Source organism: Callithrix jacchus, chromosome 7, assembly GCF_049354715.1.
Source record: "Callithrix jacchus isolate 240 chromosome 7, calJac240_pri, whole genome shotgun sequence".
Classification (NCBI taxonomy): Eukaryota; Metazoa; Chordata; class Mammalia; order Primates; family Cebidae; genus Callithrix; species Callithrix jacchus.
Window position 1 is genome coordinate 105,046,671 of NC_133508.1, and position 26,225 is coordinate 105,072,895.

The window sequence follows — 26,225 nt, forward strand, 5'->3', positions numbered from 1 at the left end:
GTGATAAGAGGTCCTGAGCCTGGCCAGCACCTGACAACTCCCAGCTCACTAGGTTTAATGAGGCAGCACAAAAGCAGGAAAACAAGAGCTGTGGGGCTCTAACTCCACCTTTGCCCTTTGCTAGATGATGACCTTGGGCAAGTAACAGAAGCTTTCTACAAAATGCCTCAGTGTCCCCATTTGTAAAGTGGAAATTAATGTTTGACTAGACTCACCAAGCTTCTTGAAAAGTACAAAGTGCTTAAAGATATTTTGATACAATACAACTCCTCTAGACATTTATTGAGTCTTCTATGTATGGGACACTGCCTGTCACTGACAATATAAAGATGAAAACAAGGCTACTGAATTCAAGGGGTACAATACATCCCGCGGGGGAGACAGAAATGTGGTAGGTAAAGCTACATAATTCAATGCAATAATTGGTATGATGGCTGAATAGCATGCTACTGGGAACTCAGACAACAGAAAATTTAAATATGTCCAGAGATGGGGGAGACAAGAGGACAAGAAGGTGACAGACATCAGGTAAACACTGAAAGTCAGGCAACCTTGAGTGAGCCTCAAAACCACCTTGTGAGGTAGGTAGGTACTGCTTTTCCTATTTTACAGATCAGGAAAGCAATACCTACCTACCTTACAAGTTCAGAGAGGCAGTCTCTCAAAGTCACATGGCTAGTGAATGGCAGAGCTGGGCTTGGCTGTGGGCCTGGGCCCAAAACCTGAATTGTAATCTTTCCATAATGCCTCCACCCTAACTATGACCCCATTCCTGACCTCCCCAGCACCTTGCCCTGGCCCAGGCATCACGCAGCACACCCCTCCGCTGTGTTTCCGTACTTCTGTATTCACACTGCCATATAACACGCCTATTATTCTGTCATTATTCGTTCATGCATCTGTCTTCTTCATTAGCTTACTGGTTCTTAGGGAAGAAAGGGAAGGCAGCAGGTGCCTAGTAAACAGTTGGTGTCTGGTGTTTAATAAATACTTTCTTTTCTTTTTTTTTTTTTTTTGAGATGTCTCATTCTGCTGCACAGGCTGTAGCACAGTGACATAATCATGGCTCACTACAGCCTCAAACACCTGGGCCCAGACAATCCTTGCACCTCAGTCTCCCAAGTAGCTAGGACTACAGGCACATGCCGTTGCATCCAGCTAATTTTTAAATTTTTTGTGGTGATAGGTTTCACTAGGTTGCCCAGGCTAGCCTCAAACTCCTAGCTCAAGCAATCCTCTCATCTCAACCTCCCAAAGTGCTGGGATTATAGGTGTGAGCTACCACACCTGGCCAATAAGTGTTTTCTCAATGGATGAAGGAAAAAATGAAATTATGCCAGGCTTCAAGAGATGGGTAGGAATTTACTAGATGGTCTGAACATTCTCAAAAGTAGAGGCAGAACCTTATTCATCCTTATGTCACCAGAGTCTTGCACTTATTACAGGTGCTTAATAAATGTCTAAAGAACTCTAGGCAGAGGAAACTGTGTGAGGAAATCCAGACAGATTTAAGGTTACCCAGTGAGTCTGGATAACTTGGCCAAAGTGAATGACATAGTGGGTGTGTGGGGACACAGAAGTACTTCTCAAACTATTCATGGGAAAGACCAGGTTTTTTTTACTTCCAATTCAGTATGGACCAATTCTTTCATAAAATGCAGCAAAAAGGAACTGGTAAAAATGGGATGAAATGCAAGTCCAGTTCTTAATCAGATTCAATAGATGTAAAATGATGGTCAAATTGCTATAAAAATTACTAAACACAGACTTATCTAGCTGCAGATGGCTAACAAAGAGGTCTGTCTGCTGACCAAGCTTTGCCTGGCACTGAGAAAGGGGCTATGGTGGCAAGCCACAAGAAAGATGAGCTTCAATTGTTCTATAAAGGAAAATGAGATCAATAATAATGTTCACTGAGGATTTCTGTGTGCCCGGCATGGTTATGAGTGCTTCTCACCTATTAACTCATTTGCATTTCACAACTTACCGATAAGTGCTATTGTTACACCTGTTTTAGAGATGAGTAAACTGAGACACAGCTGCTAAAAACATTTCCAAGAGGCTGGGCATGGTGGCTCAAACCTGTAATCTCAGCACTTTGCGAGGCCAAGGTGGGCAGATCATGAAGTCAGGAGTTCGATACTAGCCTGACCAATATGGTAAAACTCCGTCTCTAAAAAAAATACAAAAATTAGCCAGGTGTGCACCTGTAATCCCAGCTACTTGGGAGGCTGAAGCAGGAGAATAGCTTGAACCTAGGAGGTGGAGGTTGCAAAAAAACAAAACAAACAAAATTTCCAAGATTCCAGAGCTGGTAAGAAGCATCACCAGTCCTAGAACCTGGGCAGTGTGAACCTTCATTACTAGACTGCAATGTCTTCATTACTAGACTAGATGTAACCTTCATTACTAGTCTAGAATCTACTACATCTCCTACTAGTCTAGTAATGAAGGTTACATCTAGCCTAGTAACAAAGACTAGATGAATCCCCTAAAGGAACATATAGATACCTTTCAGACAGGAAGTGACCCATGAAGATTTATGTTTTAAAGAAATCATGCTAGTGGTAGTGTGCAGGGTAAAGGTCAGTTAGGAAGCCACAATAACAATTCAGGTGAGAGGCATGGGGGTAGGGAGAAGCAGACATGCGGGCACTTTAGGAGGTGGACGCAGGCTTTGGTCTGGGGCAAGATGTCTGAGGTAAGGAGAGATGAAGAGGAGGGAGGAGTTCCTGATGACTCAAGGGTTAGCAACCTGGTTAGATGGTAATATCTCAGGGAAAACAGGAAGGAAAGCATGTTTTAAGGGGAAGATGATGAGATCAGTAATCAGCAAATGTCTGTCTCAGGCTCTTCAAATTCAAATAATCTGCAGTTGTGTCTTAGGAAAATTCTACATACTGTGATCTTCATTTACTGAATTCAGATAGTCACTATTTTTACCCTGGTTCTGCCAAACCATTTTCCTCCTCCTCTTTCCCCTTTGCACTGGTTACACTTAAAATAGCTTAAAAAGCAGGAGTTCCACAACCCTAAACTTTCCTCCCTTCAAAAATAACAACAGTGTGTATGCAAAATGCCAGACTTATTATAGCTTATTTCTGAACAAAGAGCAGATTTCCCTGCAAATTCTTATTTGCATTTTCATTAAATCCAGATTCTTAATAATGGCTTATGTGATCTGTTCCCTGTCTACTTTTCCAAATTCATCTCCTGCCATGCATTCATTCATTCATTGTTCTTTACACTCCTACCACAGGAGCCTTCCTTTTGTGCTCAAACACGCCAAGCTTGTTCCCTGCTCAGTGCCTTTGCACTGGCTGTTCCCTCTATCTGTAATGGTCTTCTCCGGAGTTAACCTGGCTGCCTCCTGCTCATTCAGCTCTCAGCTCAAATGCCTCCTCCACGGAGTGTTGTTTCCTGGCCACCTCCATCCCAAGTCTCTCTCTCTGTCTCAGTCCCCCACTTTGCTCCCTTTACAGCACTTACCCCTTTCAGAATGGACCTTGTCATGTAATTTTTACCCAAGGAGTTTTGTGTATCTTGTTCACAGCTGTATTCCCCGAGTAATCAATAAATAGTTGCAGAATGAAAAAAAAAGATTGGCCAGGTGTGGTGGCTCATGCCTGTAATCCCAGCATTTTGGGAGGCTGAGGTGGGCAGATTACCTGAGGTCACGAGTTCAAGACCAGCCTGACCAATATGGCGAAACCCCATCTGTACTAAAAAAAAAATCAGCTGGGTGTGGAGGCAGGCGCCTGTAGTCCTAGTTACTCAGGATACTGAGACAGGAGAATTGCTTAAACCTGGGTGGGAGAGGTTGCAGTGAATGAGATCACGACATGGCACTCCAGCCTTGACAACAGAGCGAGACTCTGTCTTAAAAAGCAAAAAAAAAAAAAAAGTAAATTTGGTGCTTATTAACAACTGAAAACCCAATGAAGAGACAAGGCCTTTGTCCACAAAAAGCTAAACTTCCAATAGCAAAGAAATATCCGAGTACGAGAGAAAGAACACAGGGCAATGTCTCCTCCCCATGTCCTTTCCACTCCTAGTAGCCCACTCCTTCGGACCACCTGGTGGATGCCTCACCTGTCCCACTTTTCATGTGGTATTTCCAGAGGCTGTGGGACAGCAACATGGTGCCATGAAGAGTACTGATTTCAGAGTCAGACAGACCTGGAGTCAAAGCAGAAAGCCACGACCACTCACTACTGTGGCTGGAACCTTCCAAGTGCAGTATTCAACCTCTTTGAACCTGCTTCCTCACCTGTAAATGGAACCAGTATTCCTTAGCTCAGAGGGCTACTACAAGGGATGAGAAAGCGTATGTGAAGTTCCTAGCATATGCTGGTACAGAGCTATCATCAACTATCACCAACTGCATCCAATTTCCTGCTAGGACACTGTACTCTCTCAATTAGGGTTTCATAAATCCGTTTAATTGTAGAAATAACTTTAATTGATATTAAAGATGATGGATGTTACATGACCACTATGATAATGATGTCGATTGTAACAATAGTTAACACCTGAGCATTCACTAGTACCACCCTAAGTACTTTATATATATCAGCAGCTGTTTTATTCCTAAGCCAAAGATAGTATTTCATCAGTTCTAAGAAGCATATTTTGTTCACATTTTAAGATCCCTGATAACTTGAATGACCTCATGGTAGGCAGAATGCTCCCCCCAGGATGCCTGTGTCCTAATCCTAGCAACATGTGAATATATTATATTACATGGCAAAGGGACTTTGCATTATGCAATTAAGGTTACTGACCTTAATATATGGAGACCTATAGGTGGGCTCGATCTAATCAAAGGAGCCCTTCAAAACAGAACTTTCTCTGGCTGGAGGCAAAGAGATACAGCAAAAACAAAACAAAAACAAAAAGTCAGAGATTCCAAGCATAAGAAGGATTTCTCATAATTTTGCTAGCTCTGATATGGGCTCAAGGGCAAGGACCAGAGGGAGGTCTCTGGGAGTTGAGGATGGCTCCCAGCTGAGAAGCAGCAAAGAGCTGGAGGCCCTCATCCTGTAATTGCAGGGAACTGGATTCCACCCACAACCTGAGTGAGCCTAGAATTAAATTCTCCCCAGAGCCTCCTGATAAGAGACCAACACCTTGATTTTGGCCTTATAAAACCCAAAGGAGAGAAACCGGCCAAGCCCACCCTGACTTTCAATGTACAACACTGTGAGACAATTCATATTTGTTGTGTTAGGCTGCTAAATTCGTGTTAATTTGTTATGGCAACCATAGAAAACTAACAGACTCCTACAGCTGATGTGGGTTATAGTTTAATCCGCAGCAATTCTTTTTCTTAGTGGCACATGGAATACTGGCACATCTAATCAGTGACATCTTAGATTTGTTGAAATATGGGGCCATTATCTCTGTTCTTCAAATGAGAAAACAGGATCTGAGAGGTCAGGTGATTTGTCCAGGAGATTGAGACTGCAAATTCAAGCTCTAAACCCAGGAGTGTCCAATCTTTTGGCTTCCCTGGGGCACACTGGAAGGAGAGGAATTGTCTTGGTCCACAAATAAAATACACTAACAACAGCTGATGAGCTGAAAAAAAAAATTGCAAAACTCATAATTTTTAAAGAAAGTTTACAAATTTGTGTTGGGCTGCATTTAAAGTCGTCCTGGGCTGCACATGGCCCATGGGTTGGACAAGCTTGCTCTAAACCACTCTGCATGCTGCCAGAGAGTGCAAAAAGCTAGCTTGCCCAACCTAAGGGGCACATGTGGCCCAGGACAGCTTTGAAGTGGCCCAACACAAATTTGTGTTAGTGTATTTTATGTGTGGCCCAAGACAATTCTTCTTCCACTGTGGCCCAGGGAAGCCAAAAGACTGGACACCCCGAGCCAGGGTATCTAGTCAAAAGGCCAAGGAATGGCTGACATGACCTCCTTCAGGCCCATGTCTGATACAAGACCACAAAGACTCAGCTAGGTCCAGAAGCAGTCAATGCTCTTTTGATCAGGCACGCAAAGGTGCTAGGTGCCCTTCTAGGGACTGGATCAATATCCCGTCCTTATGAAGCTGACACTGTAGTAAGGGAGGTTAACACAACAATAGACTGAGATAAGTACTAGAAGGAAAACAAAACATCCAGAGAGCTTTAAACCAATCTTCACAAAAGTCAGAATGTACATAGTCAGGAGCTGAAAAGAGAAAGAGCACTGGGCCTGGAAGATAGAATTTTTTCATTGGGATTTTTCATGGGCCACTCATTGCTAACATAGGAATTCCCAGAGACAGAGTTTTAAATTTTTTTTTTTTTGCTGTTTTTTGTTTTTTGATGGAGATACAGGCTAACTTTATACTCAAATACATAAGACTGTCTGCCTCTTATGAATTTCCAAAAACAAAGCCACAGTCATCTTTCCAACAAATCATTATTTCCCTCTCTTTTGATGGCATTCAATTTTTAAAAGAGGAAAATTAATTTTATATTAAAATAGCATCCCAAGAGCTGACTGAAAGAGCAGTTCAGAAAGAAAGATGATTCTATGCAATCCAACCCCACACCTTAGACTCCTGAGCTCTGGCTTGTCTTAAGTTGTATTTTTACTTTCACCTTCTCTTTCTCCCTGGAAATAGAGTAGATGGAGCTGTGATAGTGAAATGAAGGGAGAACAGGAACCCAATTCAGAGAGTAAACAACAACAACAACAACAAAATGTGGCATGTATAACCTCCTTTCAGGAGGTATGTGAAAGCAGAAAATTCTAGTCTTCTTAAAAGGAAGTTTTTAAGTTTTGCAGGAAATGCCGTTGAAACATATATATTCTCAATCTCTCTCCTTTGTTTTTGTTTGAGAGGGAGAAATTCCAGACTAGAAGATCATCTTCATGTTTTTTGGAGAAGTCCCAGTTTAGTAATACCATTAGCTGAAAACTATTTTTAATTCAGACATTAGCAACTGGCATAAAACTCTACTTTCCACTTCTCTTGATTTTGCACTGACAATTTGGCAGCCCACTCTACCCTTAGGCCCCAAAGAGCCATCACATTCATAAGTCTTTATTTAGGAGATTCTGACAGAGATGAATGCATGAGGAAAGGTCAACAAATGCCCACAGGAGGATCAACATGCTAAAAAGATGTAAGAATGGCCCCAAACCACCATCTTACTCATAATCAAAAATATTTCAACGACTCTAAACTACCATTGTGCAGAAACCAGATTAGCAAAAAATAAGAAGAGCTGACACTTTTACGGCTGGTGGCTGTAAGGAACCAGGCCATCCAATACATCCCTGATGGGAGAGCAAACTGGTTCAACCTTTCTGGAGGGGTACAACAGAGCTCTGTGATTCAGCAGTCCCACTTCGGGGAATCAATTTTTAGGTCCACCTTCACAAAGCAAAATGATTTATTACATCTTTATTCATCACAGCACTGTTTGTAACAGCAAAAGACTGGGAAACAGCCCAAAGGGCCAGCAGTAGGGATTGGTCAAATAAACCACGGTACATCCACTTGATGGAAAATTTGTTATTCTGTGTGTGTGAGAGAGAAAGATACTTGCAGAGACAGATGTCTAAAACATACTGCTAATTTTAAAAGGCAAGGTAAAGAAGAATATACATACCATCTTTAATGAAAGAAGGGGGAGAATTAAAATACCATATATTCTTATATACTTGTATTTACAAGTTGCTACTTGCAGAGAATATGGGAAAGGCATGGTAAGATGTCAGCAATACTTTTGAATTTGAAAACTTCTGATTTTTTGTGAATTTTCTTTTTAAACAAATTTTGGGGCTGGGTGCAGTATATCATGACTGTTCTCCGAGCACTTTGGGAGGCTGAGGCTGGCAGACTGCTTGAGCCTAAGAGTTCGAGACTAGCCTGGGCAACATGGTGAAACCTCATTTCTCCAAAAAACACAAAAATTAGTGAAGCATGGTGGCAGGCACCTACAGTCCGAGCTATTCAGGCTATTCAGGAGGCTGAGGTGGGAGGATCACCTGAGCCAGAAAAGTCAAGGCTATAGTGAGCCGTGATTGAGCCACTGCACTCCAGCCAGGGTGACAGTGAGATCCTGTCTCAAAAAATAAAATAAATCTTGTAGGGAATTCTTGTAAGAAACTGTCAAAAGTGTTTATCTTTGTATCTGGTTATGATGTTTCTTGGAGACTATATATTATATATTTTTAAAAATAAAGAGGTTGTATAAGCAATTTTCCCAGAAGCGTGAAGAAAAGGAGAAGACTGGCATGGACGAGATAAAGCTAAGGTGGAGTTCAGCAGCTCAGGAGGAGTCAGAGAAACCTGGGTTTAGGCAGGTAGGTTTTCACGTGAAACTCAATCAGAGAAATCTCAGTTCAGAGCTCAGGAGGTGAGCACAGTGAGCTTGGAGAGGGTGATTTCTGCCCTGTGTTATATTACTTGCTGGATGTGGGTGGCTCTGAGCCTCCTGATCTTTATTACAATCAGAAGGAAGTCAGAGAACTGTAGGTGCATGGGAGGCAAAGACAGGAACACTAGTGTTACCTCCCAGGCAGCCTGCCAGGGGCCTTGATTTGCTCTTGGATAAAGCATGCTCCTCATCAAATATTTATGTTCAAATAAAAGTGGGGGTAAGGGATGTGCTGGAATAATCTGCTTAATTTGACAGAGATATTCCTTGAAAACTTGTGACTCCTGGAATTCTGTGCAATCAAATCATGCTATAAACACAACAGGTGAATGTGCTATTTAAAGAAATACTGTAAGAAATTCTTAGGAATGTCATCTTCTGTTCTTCCTGCTTTGGGAATCTAAGTATGTCTGAAGGCGACTGCATTTAACCAGGTTAAATGTGAAAGGGACTTTCACGTTTCTACATCTTCTGGGTTTCTTTTTCTTTTTTCACAAGGTATAGTGTCCCCAGAAACATCAGATGGCCTAGGTTCGAAGTATGAACCGGCACCTTGATCCTCAGCACCACCGCCTTAGCAGTTAGATTCACTAAACATAGCTGATTCTACAGGCTGTGCAAATGCCTCCCAGAAGAGGAGCCAGAAAGAAGAAGTTGATTCTGACTACAGGCTTTCTAAAGGATCAACTTAAAAAAGCATGTGAGTAGTACCAGTTGGCACTAAGAGGAACACAGACAAACTGAGTTTGTGGTACCTTTGGCAACAAGACTCTGTATCTCTCGGCATAAACTAGAAGCAGCAGCTATTCATAGGTAAGTTCCAAAGGCTCCTGCAACCACTGTTACTTGCATCCTGTCCCCAAGGAAAAAGGCCTATGGCTGGTCAGTAAATAACACGAATCCCTTTCCACATTCCCAGTAGTTACTACTACTCCATTCCCTGCACCAGGCCAACTACGCAAGGGGTGTCAGTGACCCTGACAAGTTTTAGGCAATACTGAGTGTGCTCGCGTTTAACTAGCAATAAACATCAACAGCACCCCGAGTGCTGGTCTCTACCTGTCCCTCAGAAGTAATGAAGAGAAAGCAGCTCATCATAGGCAATGTGTACCACTGAATGTGTGTTTCCTGGCATATATAACCAATATTACTTTTTTACGTGCACCTTGCTGACGCACCCACAGAAAGCATGGTTTTATTCCTTCATTCCACTGGCATTCATGAAGTTTATATGTTTCCCAATAAAGCCTGACATGATAAGCCAAATGGATAAGTGACAGGCTCTGCCAGCTGATGTCATCTAGAGGACTACTGTGGCTACAGGGGCTTTGAAAAGCAGAGCTGCTGCTACCCATACTGTACCTCTGTGTGTGTTAAAAAAGGCCATCCCTCCATGTGCACCTAAGCTTTTGCATGTTTAATAGCACCAGAAAGAAGTTCCCTTTCATCCTAGCAGAGGCAATCCTACTCCAGGATGCATGCGGTTTTTGTTTGCTTAGCAGATGTGAACCTCCCATTTGCCTCCTTGCCTAGGCACGCTTGTGCAGTGAACAACCTGTATAATAGTTCAGGGCATCTCTGTCAAGAAGTCACAATCCATTCCTTCTGCTTCCTGGCCAGACATCCAACTCTCCCATGACACCTTATCTGAATAGCCAATCATGACCTTATATGGCCATATGAAGCCCCACGGTCTAATGTGCAGACCATGGTCTAATAATTCCGAAGATTTCATTAGTCTAGGTACAGATCAAAGGTTTCATTAGTCTAGGTAAAGCTCAAAGGTTTCAACACCTTTCTAATTTGCCTGAGATCCTGGTTAAATAAACTTTGTATGATAATGTAACCTCAATAAGGTCTTTGATAAGCCTCAATAAAGTCCAAGAGGCTTTTAGATTTCGATTTCTCTTTCCATCCTTAGATTTAGTTCATGTTGGGATTTAATGGATTTCTGTTTGAGTATTCATTTGAGAAAAGACTTCATGTTTTTCCTCTGCAACAATTTATCCCACCCCACCAGAAAAGAAAAAGAAAGAAAGATTTGAGGTAACTGCAAGCTTGGGGTCTGAGTCAAAGGGACCCAGTGGGGAGCTAAGGGTTTAGTGTCCAGTGGTCAAGGATATTTTGACTAGTACCATCTGCAGCTAAATAAAAGCCTGATAATTTCACATCAGTGAATTTAAGATTCTGCGTTTAATGGGTTCATGTGGATTTGCACCCAGCCATTCTGAATGAAGGCAATTCTCTACACAATGCAAGTGCAGATATGGCAACTGATTCAGACTTCACTCTAGTGAGCATGTGCAACTCAAGTTCAACCAGAGCTTATACTTCTCTCTTCTAACAACCAAAGGGGATCCTATGTCAATTACATGACCTTGCCTGCAAGAGGAGTGATGGCCTGCTGTGTCAGAAAGCACACAGAATACAAAGCCTTCTGACTCTCTGGGCCCAAAGGCACCCATTTCTTAAACAATCAATGAATGTGAAAATTACAGAAGATTTTTAGCAACCATTCACTTCGACCTAAAATAAGTTATTCTTTTAGCTACTAACCCTCCAGCAGAACTGAAAGTATTAAGTCTTAACAGCCTCCAACACTCCAGTTTTTATTATACAGTAATTCTCTGAAATGCAGACCCATTAAAAGAAGACAGAAACCCTCCTTGTCACAGGATGGCAACCAGACACTTCACAACTAAGCACTTTTATGATACCCAATAAAGCCTGACATGATAAACCAAACACTTCAGTGACACCAGAAATGATTTTCAAGAGAGACTCTCCAATAAATGGAATAATCCAGCTAGCAGTTACTTTCAGTCAAATCACCTCCACCGTCTGCCCTGGATCCACGCTACCTGTTAACTACTCTCCTGTTGTTCCCAAGGGAGGAAAGTGGGGAGGTCAGGATCTGTGAGTATGTGCTGTCTCTAGAACAGGACTTAGCAGGTCAGTTCCCTCATCTGTGCTATCCAGGCCTCCTTTGGGAGTCCACGGATGAAAGACGTAGACTTCACAGGGTCTCCAAGGACTGGGTCTTTGTGTTCACTTCAGGCCTGCTGGGTCTCAGCAGTCATTTGCGAGTGCTCATTGCTACAGCTAAAGAGTGGCGAGTCTGATGGAGAGGTACTGATGATTCTCCTCAGGTAGGCCACCTAAAAGGAGGCTCCTCCTCTTTCTCTCTATTTGATTTATAGTTTTTAAACAAAACTGACTCCATAAAGCCCTCTTCACTCTCATCTCTGGCTGGATGCACCTCAATCTCTGTGCAGAGGGCATAAGATGCAGAATTAAGATGCTTCTGGGTCAAATTCCGTTCTTCCCACCTAAGCAAGGTTCAGACCTTTAGGGAACCTCAGCTTCCTCCTCTGGGCTGTCATGAGAACTGAGTAAGACTGCATATAGGAAGGGTTTAGAAAGGTCCCAGGATAGGGAATACATGCAATTGTGCTGTAATTATTTTTTATCTATCCAACCTTGCTGTTAAACTAAGTGCACCAGTATCTGCCTCATTACTGTCTTCCAGGTGTCTGATATAGTGAAGGTGCTGTAAAAACGCAGTTCATCAACGCAGGCCTGGATCTGGAAAGTCACAACTTCCATAAAGTCAAGGTTGGTGGACTAGGTCTATATGCAGATCCTAATAACCCACTGGTAGACTCTTCGAACATTCCTCATGAATATCAACCTACAAGCTTCTGAAAGGGCTTCTTTTTTACTGCTAAACAATTCTCACTGCAAAGGTTTTGACATTTAACTGAAGGACATTTCACTGCCATAAAGTGGTGCTTTTTCCAAAACAAAATCCTGCTATTTGTAGTTAATAAACTAGATTTGTTTTTTAGTAACTATTACACAAATGAATTATTTTTTAGTGTATATATAGAGGATTATTGTGAAAAATAGGGGAAAAGCAGGGTGGGGGTGGGGAGCATCATAATCCCGCCACCAATTTGTTTGTATTTTCTTCTAGCCTTTTTTTATGGTTTAACAACAATTTTTAAGCTAGTTGTAATTGTAATAACATCCTGTAGCTGTGCACATTGCTTTCCCCCATTTTAAATTGTAACAGATTTAAGGCATTACTGGTTTTTAAAAATCTCTATTAAAAAAGAAAATGGAATTGAGATTTGGGAGAATTTAAATTAATATTGCAAACCATTTCACATTTAAAAGACACAATGACGATTGCCTAATTCTCTTATTTTGTAAGTATTATTTTGCGGGACTATTAAATTACTGAGCTTTTTTAGATTTGGGGGAAACGTTAAAATTTTGTACAGCTATTTTCCTTTTACAAAAATAATGCATGCTCATTATACAACATTTAGAGAAAATTTCAATAATTTAATGTTAATATTTATTGAATGTGGACTATGCACCAGGCACTATTCCAAATGCTATACATAGATTAGTTCATTTATTCCTCACAACACTTCACTGAAGCACAGATTAAGTAACTTGCCCACCTAGACGTATGAGCCAGAAATCATTATGCTATGACGTCCTAGGAGTGAGAAGAATCAATAATTTATTCAATCGAATGCTTCAACTGCTTCAGTGCATAATGTCATAGGCAAGAAAAAATTAATAACAACACTGTACCCTTTATAGTTATTTAAAATTATTATAAACCACATCTCTGTGTCCCAGTGGAGCAATTAGTAAAATGAGAAATCATCTGTGGCATGAGCTAAGATTCAGGTTCTGCCCAATTCTGTGCACCTGATGTGCATTAAGACAAACACAAGCTTTAAAGGGTTTGTTTTAAAGACAAAAGCACTGAAAAAATTTTTTAGATTTTAGAAAATGAGCCAACAATGTGATGAGTAGATTCCCTGAATTAATTGAACACCCATTCTCATGAAAGTTTAAAAATAAAACAACCACTCACAATCAGCCTAACACTTCTTATGACTTATTTGCTGGCCTTGGACATCAGTACATGCAAAAGTAAATAACCAGATACCCTTGGGTCACATTTTTTCATGCTTTAATTAAGAATTATACTTGGTTAAAGATGAACACTTCTGTTCTTGGTTCAATTTCCTACCTGGGGCTAATAAATACAATTATTTGAAACATAAAATCTCTGTAAATGTAAAGGATAATGTAATGTTTCTGACTGTCAAAATTACTATGCAATTGTAACTTTAGCACGAAAAGCATATTAAAACTATTAATCCTTTAATCATAATTATTCATATTGCTGTGGTAGAAACATCACACATACACACACACACCAGTTACTTTCCAAGGAATTTGAGACTGCTCTACCTAGCAATTCCAGAAGGTTCAAGCTGCCCCCTTGCAATCCATCCAGTAGCCTGCTGCGTGAATACGCTAGACAAATATCTAATAATTTTGACCATGTACTGTGTTAAGTTCAGTGTGTTTTCCAAAGATTGTTTCATATACTTTCTTTAAAGCCCTACAGTTAGAGACCATTTTTATCCCCATCTTATAAATCAGACTGAAAAAGGTTAAATAGCTAATATTCTCATCTAAGTCTGTCTGACTCCAAAGCCAACACCCCAAATCACTGTTAAACAAGTTTCTCTTCCAAGTTAGGGCTCAGAAAAATTTACTTGACTTTCACAGCTCTCCTTCCTAGGTTAAGATTAAGCTGACATAAAGCTCTAAAACAAAGCAAAACACAATAAATCACGTATTTCTAAATTTGAATTTTTTTTTCCTGTGAGAGTGAAGTTTCAACAATAATTTAAAAATAAAACTGATTTGATATTGGCTAACCACTTCCTCCAGGTTTTTAACCAGGAAGCCCTTTGCTCTCACACTTTTAACAAACCACAGATATTCTCTAACAAGTGACAAAACAAATCCACAAATCTAATTGTTAGAGAGCTAGTTTTTCAAGTAAGATTGGAGCTTTCTGGACAGGAAATTTTTATAATACCATTTTTTCAGGCTCTTGGGAAACACAGATTCACATTTTCATATATTTCTATACAATTCTAAGTGTTGTGTGCCCTATTGGGGGTTCAATATCTAGTAAATTACGCGGGTTAAATATAGCAAAAATAGTACTGCCTTACTTATAAGGTCTAACCACGCAGTAGACTGTTCAGCATTTTTTGGACGTAAACCACGGCTTTACGGCGCTGATTAACTATTAGAGAAGGCAAAGGGACTGAATATTTTATCTGAAAGTCCTTTTATCACTTAAGTCTCTGTAAAATGTTCGATTACTTTAAAAATTGTGCGTGTGGGTGTGTGAATCACATGTTAGTTTACTAGAAAAGGGGCTTGCTAGTACATACAATTTGGTCAAAAAAAAAAAAAAAAAAAAGAAAAACATAACAGCTCCTTACTTGAATGTGATTGTTTTGGCAACAGTAAAATTCAATCCCGTCGTTCTAGCGCTTCCTGCCTTCCTGGTTCTCCTAGGTGAGGGCCGCCATCCTGCGATAATTTACTTCGAGAGCTGAGAAGCGCTGGCAAGGGTGCAGTCTGGTGACTAGCACTTTTAAAAACAAAGCCAAACTCCGTTTTTAAAATAGAGAAGGCACAGACGCAGACCCTGCCTCTGACGACAGCCAAAAGATTCATTATAGACGGCCTATTCAGGCGAGTCTACAACCGCCCCAGGAAATATAAACTGTGTCGGCCAAGACAGCAGGGGGGAGAGGAAGTAACTGATGGGAAGGAAGCTAATCATGTGAAGTTTGTCCAACTCCACAAGGTCTAATAAATTCCCGTTTGTTTCCGCTGGGAGCAGCCATTAAACGTGTCCTGACACGTGGGCGCAGGAACCTCCCTTGTACCTCTGGTGTGGAGCGATTTCCTTCTCGATCCACTTGTTTGTATACAACCACGCCCGGCAGGATGACCACCAGATGACCGGCCGCGGCAGTGCCTCCACTCACTCCCACTTAGGCAAAGTTTCACTCCACCGCGGCGACTTGAACCAGAATCACGGCTTCCTTATCGTGAGTTATGAATGATTTAAGCCAAGTTTACAGGACACGCAAAGCGAGGGACGAGTGGGTGACGGGAGGCGCTAAGTGACAGCGTTTTAAAGTTAGCTTTAACTGATATACCCTAATTAAAATGAAAAACAGAAGTCACCCTGATCCACGGGATAATTGTCGGGCAATAATTTTTTTTTTTTTTTTTTTTTTAAGAAAAAAATCACTCAAGACTGAGCCTCAGCCTCCCCCTTACCACCTGCAAAAACAGTCTGCAGAAGGGCAGCCTCGGGTCCCTGCTCTGGGGTCCCTCGCGGGGTGCGTCCTGTGGGCTACTCCCTCTGCGACCCGCTATTTCCCGGCTAGACCCCCAGCGCCCAGCGGGTTCCAAGGCTGCGCTCCCGCCGGCTAGTCCCGAGAGGTAGAAAGTAGGCAAAGGGGCGTGGCGTCCCTGTCGCCCCCAAATGTCAGCCCTCCAGCGCCTGGCACCACAACGAGCCAGGGCTGGGAACACTCGGGCCTCCCAACTGGGCGCGGGGCACACAGCCGCAGGCTGCCGAAGAGGCGAGCTCGCTGGCGGGGAGGCTTTTCCACCCACCCCCAGCCCCAGCCCGAGCCCCAGCCCCAGCCCCAGCCCCAGCCCCAACCATGGGGGCGCCGGCTTCCCGCGACCTCGGGCGGCCGCTCGTCGAGGGCGCGCGCGCTGTTTCTGCCTCTGGTCAGGGTGCCCCTGGCCCCCTTCTTCCCCCTCCCCCCGGTCTCCGGCGCCCAGCGCCCCGACCAGTCCCCGCCCTCCAGGACACTCTTCCCTCCTTCCTTCCTTCCTCCGCTCCCTCCCTCCATCTCGCTTCCCAGCACCCGGGACTCGGAGGCGGCCCCCGAACTCGCTGGCCGACGCCCCGCGCCGCGCCCCGACCCCGCGGGGACCCGACTCGCCACCCGCGCCTGCCGCTGGGTGCTCACCCGTCTGCCGGTGCGCTGCCCCGCCGTAGCCGCCGGGACTCGGTCACTAAGGGCTTCAGGAGACGGCTCCGACCTCTCCTCCTCCTCCTCCTCTCGCTCCTCCGGGCGCCGGCTCCGCCTCGCTGGGGTGGGCGGGGCGGCGGCGGCCCCGGGCTCCTTCCTCCGCGCCCGGCCCTGCCTCCCGCCCAGACGCCCTGGCTGTGCCTACCCGGGCCGCGGAGCCCGCGTGGTGGCCCAGCTGGAGGAGGGGCGAGGCCCGGCCTGGGGAAGCTCGGTGGACGTCTGGCCGTCCTTGGTCGTCCTCCTTCCCCGAATTCTCATGGAGGACCTGAAGTTCGAGGACTCGGAGGGCCCCCACTTTACGAGCCGCCCTCCGCGGGGCCACCCCGACTCCTCGCAAGTTTCCTTCGCGTGCGAACGCCTCGCCAGCCCCTGTGCCAGCGGTCCCCAGGGCCGCGAGGACGAGCGCTGCCAAACCCCTACACAAAAGTTAGGCTTTGCTCCAGAAACTTCAGAGGAAAACACTCACAGTAACATTTAAGGGCCCTGGGGCCACGGAGAGATGTTTCCCAGAAAGTGGAGGTGTAACTGCCGATTGTTGAGTTTGTGGTACATCCACCTACCATGAGCTTCCCGTCCATCTGCCCCACCCCCGTGCAATTTGTTTCCGAATGTCCAGTACCTGGCAGAGTTCTACCTAATGAATTAATTGGACTTGGTTGGTCTTTTCCGGCAGGGTTCAAAGTTGGGTAAATGGAGGAGCCATTTCTACTTCCATAGATTTCGTGCTAGGGTCATTTGACAAACATTACCGAGCATCTGCTGTGTACCAAGCTCAGTGCTAAAGGTGATGGGAGAGGTATAAAAATGAATCAGACAGGGGGCTTGCCCTCTTGGAGTCCAGAAAGAGTAAAGAAGCTGGATGTGCAGAAAACCATTCAGCGGACTTCTAGAGTATCCCTAGGTAACTGCTTTCTTGTTTGACAGGGTGGAAAGAAAAGAGGTGAGGCCAAAGTAGGTCACTTAGAACCAGTGTGGGCAGAGTCCACATTTGAAATGGAGTCTGAAAGCATTGGTGAGGGATGTCTGTGTATTGAGTTTCACCAACTAAGGACAAGTGGGCCCTGGGGAATCTAAGAACGAAGGACTGCAGTCAGGGCATGATATTCCCTCTTGCTTTCCTTCTGACCCCTAGGCAAGTATCAGGTTTAGTGAAATCATTTGCACATGTAGAAGAGGTGTCACAGGTTGAGTAAGTGTATGAATGCATGCCTTGCCCCAGGATTGTGGTCTTAGCAAGCTGCTGATGGCAGTGGTTGTTGGGGTGCAAGCCACAGCCTGCCAGAGGGGTCTTTATTTCCTGTTCTATTGAGCATTGGGACATGCTTGACTGATTCACATATATTCACAGTTCAAAGGATACACCTGAAACAGAACAGCTTGATACTACAGGGACTGAGAGGGTGGCATACTGGAGTTTGTGTTTTGGCTGCAGACTACAGAATAGACTCTTCTAAGCCATACCACTAATTTCCCTTGCTGGGACGCTTCATAGTTTAATAAGTGCTTTCATGTACTTACCCTTCTCTCATTAGTCTCTTGCAAAAACCTGGAAGCTGGAACACCAATAACTTAAGTGTTGGTGTCGAAGGTTTTCTAGTTGAGTGCTGTTCAAATTGTGGTTCATAGAATAGTGACGATCTGCAAACCATTACCCATCTACAAGGGGACGAGCATAGGAATTGAAGATGATTATGTAGAAACTTACAGCAATTTGACTGACAGAGTAATTTTATGTCTGTTGAATCATTTAAAATGCAGCTTTGTATTTTATGTCTGTTTATTTTATTTTTCTCTTAAGTACAAAAGCATCAGCCTGCAACAGATTGAAAATAAAATATCACAGATAAATTGAGAAGCACTGATCGAGTTAGTATTAGGTTGGTGCAAACCGGTATTACTGCAATTACTTTTGCACCAACCTGATAGCAAGGCAGGAATGATAAGAGCTAATACTTAACCAGCACTTTCTGCATGGCAGATGTTACTTTAAGTGCTTTACACATTTCAAACCTTTTAATCTTCCTAACAACCCAAGGACGCAGTTACAGGAAGGTTAGGTCATACAGAGCAAAAGTGGCAGAGCCAGGATTCAAACCCTGGGTGGCTGACCCCATACTTTGTGCTTTTATCTATGGGCCTTGATCTAGTGTCCTTTCTACTCTGCTGATGCTTCTCAAACGTCAGTGATTCAGATTCCATTTTCATACCACTGTAACATTCATTTATTTTTATTTAGAGATGGAATCTCACTCTGTAGCCAGGCTGGAGTACAGTGGTGCGATCTCGGCTCACTGCAATCTCTGCCTCCCAGGTTCAAGAGATTCTCCTGCCTCAACCTCTTTGACTCAGTTTTGTTATTTTGTACACGTATTATCCTGGCAGTTAGTAACTCCCAGCATGTAATCATGGGCTTGATAAGCAAGTGTCAATCTTTTACCCTAGTTCAAGTTAAAGCACATGCCTAATTCCAGCAATCTCTGTCAGTACTTAGCCATACCCACTCCAGTCCTTTTCTAGTTTCACGCACACTGGTTCCAGGCATGCTTTCATTCCCACCTGGCAGCACCTGCATCTTATTGTCAGAGTACCAGCTCCAGCTGCAGGATTTGCTTTGCCTGGGCACAGGACAGCTGGAAATGCCTAAAATCAATGTCCTCTACCTCCATCCCTAGCCTTTAGCCGGTGTGGAGGAGTAAATGATTCAGCTCCTTTGCCCATATTTGTGATAACTCTGCTTGGATCTATATGTCTGTAGAGTTCCCTATGCCACTGGGCCAAATTCCAAGAGTCTACTTGGTTTCTTATTTTTGTTTTCTTTTTCTGGCCTTCTTTTAAACATTTTTTTCTTTCCCTTTTTTTTTTATGTTGTTGCTATAAAATAGTTAATGAACTATTTTCTACCCCTCCCCCCAGTGGCATTCAAAACAAATAAATCAGTTGCCTATGAAAGAGTGTCAGTGGAGTGGAGTGAAATCTATGCTTATGAGATAAGGTCTTTGGGATGAAGTCCTGGTTTTGCCATGAACAAGCTGTGTAAATTTGGGATAGTCACTTAACTTTGCTGGGTCTCTGCTTGTCTTTAAAATAAAGGTATTGTAAGAGAATGTCTCTCAAGTCCCAATTCTAGGGAAATTAAGTTTTATTTTTAAAAAGTGACTTCCTTGGCCATATAATCCCTCATGAGGCAAGCAAGAGAAGTGCTTTTATAATTCAGGACAGTTGATTTTTTAAAATGAATTGCAATTCTTATGTCAATCTACTGTGAATTTCTATTCAATATTCAATAACAACACTGTAGCTAAAGGATGAGTCAGAAAGAGATGAGGCAAATCAGTTAGTCTCTGGGTGATTAGATCTCCACAGACTTTAGAACAATTCTTCTTTTTTTTTCTTTTTTTAGAGATGGGGATCTCACTTCCGAACAATATTTTTAGGATATCAGCTTTTGTTCCCTGTGGATTTTATTGGTCCTATTGCACATGGCTACCGTCTTTGTCTGGACCTGCCCTGGAAGGTAGAGAGAGCTCCTTCCTTTTGAGTAGATCACCTGTGTATAAGTGTCTTCCAAACTGGTTTTTCTGCTCAGTCAGAGGCTGCCATATTTCCATGCAGAAGTTAGGTCAGGGAGAAGCATCTACAGTCTTGGAAATCCCCAAGTAACCTGTTGAAACATGTATTGCCACAGGCAGGAGCTATGACAAAAACTGTGGCTACAGATCAGAAGGCAAGTTAGCATAGTTCCATACTCACATAGGTGGTAACTTCCAGAGGCCTGGGTGCGAGTGGCCCAAAATGGAGGCATCCATGCAAGTTAGTTGATTACTAACTCAATATGAGCTTTCTGGCTTGTTACTACAATACGCCCTGTCACTCTAGAGAGTGGAAGTCCCCAGATACTGTTGTCTAGAAGTCAAAAATACAGGCTCAAGAGTTAATGAATTTCCTATCATTGGAAGAGTTAAACCAGCAGTCACTAAGAAAGTAGAGATGTAGAGGATATCAGAGATGCAACCCAAATGCCTAACCAGTCTAAAACATTTTGAAAAAAAGATACAGATCTAAATATATTCACATGAAAAGATGCCCTCAGTGCATTCTTGAAGCTAGATAGCAGGTTATAGACCATCATGTTTAGAATTTTCCATTCATGTATAAAAAAGCATGCATACACACGAGTCTCTTCTATAAGCGTATCTGTAATGATGTTTGGCAAAATATTAACATAGATTTTCTCATTGTGGTAAGATTTCAGGTAAGTTACCTTTTTTATACTGCATGAATTTTTTCACAATGAATGTGTAGCTTTTCTATAAATTGTGCCTTTTTTTCATATTATAAATGTATCTTTGTTTTCAAATATAAAAAGACAAAAAGCATTGTGTAGACCAGGAGTTGGCAAATTATGGCCAGAGGACCAAAGAACCACATCTTTTTGTAAATAAAGTTTAATTGGAACACAACCACACTCATTCATTTCGCTATTGTCTATGGCTGCTTCTGTTTTACAATGCTAGAGTTGAATAGCTGTAACAGAGCTTATGGCTTGCAAAGCCTAAAGTATTTGTCTGCCCCTTTAGGGAAAAAGTGTGGCAACCTCTGGTGTAGACAACTGAACTGGAACATGTTTTCAGTATGGCAAATTGCAAACTAGATTTTACTCTTTCAGATTTTGATTTATGGCTCATGCCTTTACTCCTAGCACTTTGGGAGGCCAAGATGGGTAGATCACCTGAGGTCAGGAGTTAGAGACCAGTCTGGCCAACATGGCAAAACCCTGTCTCTACTAAAAATACAAAAATTTGTGGGGTGCGGTGGCGCATGCCTGTAATTCCAGCTGCTTGGGAGGGTGAGGCAGGAGAATCATTTGAACCCAAGAGGCAGAGGTTGCAGTGAGCTGAGATTGCACCACTACACCCCAGCCTGGGCAACAAGTGTGAGAATCCGTCTCACACACAAAAAAATGTATAGGCTGTATATTTTAAAGTATATCCCAGTTCTGAGTAGTGATTATAACAGGGCAAAATGACAATATTAGTATTTGGGTAGCTAAGGTCTGTATATTGTCCTTTTTCTTCCTCTTCCTATTCTTTTCCTCCCCCTCTTCCTCTTCCTTCTCATTCTCCTGATAAGATCACCATCTTCTTCTACAGTTTGCCTTCAGATGTTGTTCCACTTGAGAGAGTGCCAGAAGGAGAACTGAGGTTTCCCTTTCCTGGCTTGGGTCTCTCCAAGACAGAATAATTGAGGAAGTCCTTAACAAAATAAATTGTCCTGGCAGAAGAGAGGCAAGGTTCTAAAGAATAGACCTACCTGGAGGAGAAAAAACAGGGGCGCTGAAAGAGCCCAGCTGAAGAGGAGGGGAGGGTGTCAAGCTCCAGAAGAAAGGCTGGAAATTGGATAGAGTAAATCTCTCTTTTCCCATTCCCCCATGACACCCTTCCCACATGATCCATCTAGCCTCCAGATATACAGAGCAGGCTTGGAGATTTTTCTCCTTCACAGTCAGCGGTATCCAGCGTCAAAGCTCCTGTTTGCAGAACTCACATGAGCAAGGCTAACTAATGCCAATCTGAGCAATGCCAGGCCCTTGCTCATTTCCAGAACTCAGCCAGAAAAGCTGGATATTGGCCTTGACATGGAATGTACTGTTATACCAAGCAATTAAATGGTTCAACAGAAACATGCTCTTTGTCAGCCACTCACCTCAGACCTTCCCTGAAGAAAACATAGGCCCCTGCAGTGTCAGAAAGAAAAGCAGCCTGGGAGGTGATGATTAGATTATTGGTTCATCTATAGCCTATGCTATTGGGTTTTGACTCATACACAGGCAACTCTGTGGACCTAAGTGAAGTTAAAATGGGAATGGAAAGTATTTGCTTTGGCACTTTGATAACAAACCTGTTCATTTCATTTAGCTTTGGATACTGGTGAGAAAGGAAAATACCAAGCCTGCAACCTCAGTGACTCCAATTTACACCATTCCCAAAATACACAAAATTGTTTTTCAGAATATGGGGGAATCTCAGAAAATGTAATTCAAATGCTGTTTTCTTTCAATATTCCAGTATTGCATATTTTAGAGTATAGAAATCCTGGCATTGTTGGTATTATTCAGTTATCTCAGTTTTTTTTTTTTTTTTTTTTTGAGATGGAGTCTTGCTCTGTCACCAGGCTGGAACACAGTGGTGCAATCTTGGCTCACTGCAACCTCCACCTGCAGGTTCAAATGATTTGCCTGCCTCAGCCTTCCAAATAGCTGGGACTACAGGAGTGTGTTACCATGCCCAGCTAATTTTTTGTATTTTTAGTAGAGATGGGGTTTCACCATGTTGGCCAAGATGGTCTTGATCTCTTGACCTTGTGATCCACCAGCCTCAGCCTCCCAAAGTGCTGGGATTACAGATGTGAGCCACCACGCTGGCCTTATTAGTATTTTTTTAATCATAAAAATATGAGCCATTTCTGTTTTGAGACTACCCAGATAATTACATACCACATTAAAATGTTAAAGGTAATAGAAGTGCATTAGTTTAAAGAGTGTTCTGACCATATTCCTCGCCTGTTTAAATCCTCCACAGATGTCTTATTGTTGTTTTAGTTCCTATTTCCTGGATTACTAGGGATGTTGAGCACATTTTCTTCTATTTATTAGTCATCTGCAATCCCAATACCAATTTGGGCATGGATCTACTTGCAGAGGTCCTTGATGGATTGTGCTGGATATTTCTGTATTCCTATAAATATCCTTGAGCTTTATTCTGGAATATAGTTAGGTTATTTGGAAACAGATTTATCCTTTCGGTTCTTGCTTTTAAGATTCGTTTAGCTGGATTGGAGCAGTTATCACTCTGGGGTTTTTGCCTCTATTGAAGCAAAAGGGGACTGTGTGTCTATCGACTGCTCCATAAATCTTGAGATTTTTTTCAGCCTGGAAGGTGGGAGGAGGGAATCTTCCTCACCCTGTGTGAGCATCAGACACTGTTCCCTCTTATTCTTGCACATGGTTCTTTTCTCAGCCTTGGGTAGTTGCTTCACCTGCAAGAACCCATCATCACTCATCATATTCATGCTAGTTTCTGGGTTTTCTTTCTGTACAATTCTCTTCTCTCTGGTTTTCTGTCTTATGAATTCTAGTTGTCTTAATCTCTTCTTGTCTCCATCTCCTTAACTCATGGAGTCCACCAGATTCTTCCTGAATTCCCCCGCTTTGCTGTGGCTGGGAAACTCCCTCAAGGGAGTGTGCTGGGGGAGTTGTAGGACACACCTCATCTGTTTCCCATCTCTCAGGGATCACTGTCCTCTTGTCACCTGATGTACAGTTTTATCCTGAAGATGGACTTGACAATTGAACAATTTTATTAAAATCCTCACTTGATAATTGCAAAAGTCTCTTTTCTGGTTTTTCTGACTCCAGTCTCCAAGACAGTCCTCTGAGGTACGGGGAAAAAATGTTAGTAATTGTAGCTACATTTAATTTTTGTTTTTTTCCTTTTGTTATTATGGTAGGTTGGGTATATAATTTATAAAGACACATATGTTGTTTCATTTGTTTTTCCCATTTTTAGGTAGCTACAGGTAGGAGAGCAAAACTAGTTCTTTACTCCATCTTGACTAAAAGTAGAAGTTGTCCCTGTCACTCTAAAACATGCATTATTCTTCTTTTTAACTTACTGTTGAGGAAGGAGACCCAGGCATCTAGGATAACCTCCCCTGTTGACTTCCACACTATTTCAATAGAAGAAAAGGCTGGCCGACTGGCATCTCCTAAATCACCTTCCTGTAAATAGCAGGCATGGTGTGGGGGAATCTCTCTGGAAGACATTGTTTTTCATTTTTTTTTTTTTTTAATTTTACTTTAGGTTATGAGGTACATGTGCAGGTCATGCAGGGTTGTTGCATAGGTGCATATATAACTAGGTGATTCACTGCCTCTATTCCCCCTTTGACTATATCCAGCACTTCTCCCATTTTATCCCTCCCCACCCTCCCCACCTCTCACTGTCCCTCCCCTAGCCCCCCTCAACTGCCCCCAGTTTGTGATGCTCCTCTCCCTGAGTCCACGTGTCCTAATTGTTCAACACCCGCCTATGAGTGAGAACACGTGATGTTTGGTTTTCTGTTCTTGTGTTAGTTTGCTGAGAATGACAGTTTCCAGATTCATCCAAGTCCCTACAAAGGACATGAACTCATCATTTTTTTTTTTTTTTTAGACGGAGTTTTGCTCTTGTTACCCAGGCTGGAGTGCAATGGCGTGATCTCGGCTCACCACAACCTCCACCTCCTGGATTCAGGCAATTCTCCTGCCTCAGCCTCCTGAGTAGCTGGGATTACAGGCACATGCCACCAAGCTCAGCTAATTTTTTGTATTTTTAGTAGAGACAGGGTTTCACCATGTTGACCAGGATGGTCTCAATCTCTTGACCTCGTGATCCACCCTCCTCGGCCTCCCAAAGTGCTGGGATTACAGACGTGAACCACCATGCCTGGCCAAACTCATCATTTTTTATGGCTGCATAGTATTCCATGGCATATAGGTGCCACATTTTTTTTGTCCAGTCTATCATTGATGGGCATTTGGGTTGGTTCCAGGTCTTTGCTACTGTACCCAGGGCTTCAATGAACATACGTGTGCATGTGTCTTTATTAGTAGAATGATTTATAGTTCTTTGGGCATATACCCAGTAATGGGATTGCTAGGTCAAATGGAATTTCTATTTCTAGATCCTGGAGAAATCGCCACACTGTCTTCCCCAAGGGTTGAATTAATTTACACTCCTACCAACTGTGTAAGAGTGTTACTATTTCTCCACATCCTCTCCAGCATCTGTTGTCTCCAGATTTTTTAATGATTGCCATTCTAATTGGCGTGAGATGGTATCTCAACATGGTTTTGATTTGCATTTCTCTGATGACCAGTGATGATGAACATTTTTTCATGTTTGTTGGCCTCATATATGTCTTCTTTTGAAAAGTGTCTGTTCATGTCCTTCACCCATTTTTGAATGGGGTTCTTTGTTTTTTTCTTGTATATCTGTTTTAGTCTTTTGTAGATTCTGGATATTAGCCCTTTGTCAGATGGGTAGATTGCAAAGATATTTTTTCCCATTTTGTTGGTTGTCGGTTCACCTAATGATGTTTCTTTTGCTGTGCATAAGCTCTGGAGTTTAATTAGGTCCCATTTGCCTATCTTGGCTTTTGTTGCCATTGCTTTTGGTGTTCTAGACATGAAGTCCTTGTGTGTATGCCTATGTCCTGAATGGTTTTGCCTAGGTTTTCTTCTAGGGTTTTTATGGTGTTAGGTTTTATGTATAAATCTTTAATCCATCTGGAATTAATTTTAGTGTAAGGTGACGGAAAGAGGTCCAGTTTCTGCTTTCTGCAAAGTGCTAGCCAGTTTTCCCAACACCATTTATTAAACAGGGAATCCTTTCCCCATTGCTTGTTTTTGTCAGGTTTGAACAAGATCAAACCCCAACCCCACTCCTCCATCGACCAAGACCCTATCATATGTGATTTCTAAAGCTGTAAACCCAAGACCCTTTCATATGTGATTTCTAAAACTGTAAACCCAAGACCCTTTCACTTGTAATTTCTAAGGCTATAAACCTAAGAGTCTTTCATGTGTAATATCTAAAGTGCACGCCTATATAAAGGCAGAGCTTCTCTTTGTTTGGTGAGCTTGGTTATTTAGATAAATTGTTGCCTGGCTCCCGGCAGTAATACCATTAATACTACTGGGGGCTCCTGCTTCATTGTTATCTAATATTATTGCCTGTCCTCCTCATCAGGTTGTAAGCTCCATGAGTGAAAGTACTATGTCTGTTTTGTTTACTATTGTCTCCCTAGCACCTATAGCATTGCCTGACACATAGTAGTACTCATT

General features: G+C 42.7%; 1 protein-coding gene and 1 long non-coding RNA gene across 5 annotated transcripts in view; one reads left to right on the forward strand and one right to left on the reverse strand.

Moving 5' to 3' along the window:
- GNG12 (G protein subunit gamma 12) overlaps positions 1–16,395 on the reverse strand; it is a 131,548-nt gene extending 115,153 nt beyond the window's left edge. For 2 of the 4 annotated variants that reach the window (XM_009001462.5, XM_054236417.2), the window contains exon 1: positions 16,280–16,395. The gene's annotated coding sequence lies outside the window, so the exon portion shown is untranslated. Of the gene's footprint in view, positions 1–14,719; positions 16,063–16,279 lie in introns of those variants that run through there. The other 2 variants (XM_002750940.8, XM_078332208.1) reach the window with 1 other exon arrangement.
- LOC118142976 (uncharacterized) overlaps positions 15,125–26,225 on the forward strand; it is a 249,818-nt gene continuing 238,717 nt past the window's right edge. The window contains exon 1 of the long non-coding RNA XR_013520173.1: positions 15,125–15,337. This is a non-coding gene — a long non-coding RNA (uncharacterized LOC118142976). The remainder of the gene's footprint in view (positions 15,338–26,225) is intronic.